The sequence below is a fragment of the Chrysochloris asiatica genome, unplaced genomic scaffold (assembly GCF_000296735.1).
Source record: "Chrysochloris asiatica unplaced genomic scaffold, ChrAsi1.0 scaffold00193, whole genome shotgun sequence".
In the NCBI taxonomy this organism is placed as follows: domain Eukaryota; kingdom Metazoa; phylum Chordata; class Mammalia; order Afrosoricida; family Chrysochloridae; genus Chrysochloris; species Chrysochloris asiatica.
In genome coordinates this window covers 4,787,975-4,789,203 of record NW_006408711.1, presented here as the reverse complement: position 1 = coordinate 4,789,203, position 1,229 = coordinate 4,787,975, and the positions used below count along the sequence as shown (strand labels likewise).

The window sequence follows — 1,229 nt, the reverse complement described above, 5'->3', positions numbered from 1 at the left end:
ACTGTGTGCTGAAGGCTGGGGTGGGGGGAGTGGAGTGGTCGGTTGATGATGCATGGAGAGGATTGGAACCATGGCAATGAAACGATATATGGTGGAATGAATGTAAAACTAAAGTTCTCTCATGTAAACTGCCATATAATTCACAATAAAACATTATAAAAAATTATAACTCTAATGAACAGGGGAACATTATATACTTCTCATTATCATATTGTATTGGAAACTTCTCTAAACTTGTAATAAAAACACATTTGGAAATTAAAAAAGAAAAGTTCATGTAAAAGTTCCATTATCTTTTCATTCCATTTTTCCATAAACATTTTGAGAGCCCCTTGAATATATAAAAGCAAAAAACAAAACAAAATGAATAGTCAGTTGCCATCAAGTTGTTCTGATTCAGGGTGACCCCATATGTTTCAGAGTAGGACTGTGTTGCACAGAGTTAACGGATAAGAACTTTAGGATGTGCATCTTTAGGAATTTTCTCCAAGAGACAACCTTTCAGTTACTAGCTGAGGGTACCATTTGCAGTACTTAGGGATTCCTAATATATATAAAGCATTTGCTTATTACTAGTAGTATTATTGCCTTTATTCTCCCTTATCTCATTGTTTTCCCAATGTCTTGTTTTATGCACAGTCATACAGTAGTAAGTGGAGAAGCCAGGAAATAAAATCAGAGCTGGATGATTACAAATCCAACACTTTTATACAACACCAACCTGCTTTCTCAGGTTGGTGTTGTATAAACAATAAAATTGTGTGCATTTTATAGGCTTTATAGTCTCCTAACATGGACTTCGAAGTTCTGGTGTGGCATTGTGAGGTAATGCGCCAGACTGCAAAGCCATTTGAACAGCAAGGTTGGCAGTTCAAACTCACCAGCTGCTCCCCAGAAACCCTATACAGAATCACTATGGGTAGGAATCGATGGCACTTAACAACAACAACAGCATGAACTTCTAGTGTGTCCCTGTAGGATCAGCAATGGACTGTAAACCACAAGGTCAGCAGTTGAAATCCACTAGTTGCTACTCGGAAACCCTACACATGTTTGCTTAGTCAAAACCAACTTGGTGGCATTTAACAACAACAACAAAAAAAAACAGGTGTAATTTAAAATTCTAGAAAGTCATCACACTCCAAAGAATCTTTTTTCTCACTTTATAGAGCCTGATAGTCCTTTAACAGACAACAGTATTTTTAGTTCTATGATACAAAATGAAATTT

The 1,229-nt window shown here is 36.5% G+C and overlaps 1 pseudogene; it reads left to right on the top strand.

The window, feature by feature from the left end:
• Positions 1 to 1,229, top strand: part of LOC102826951 — a 156,567-nt pseudogene that overhangs the window by 153,905 nt on the left and 1,433 nt on the right.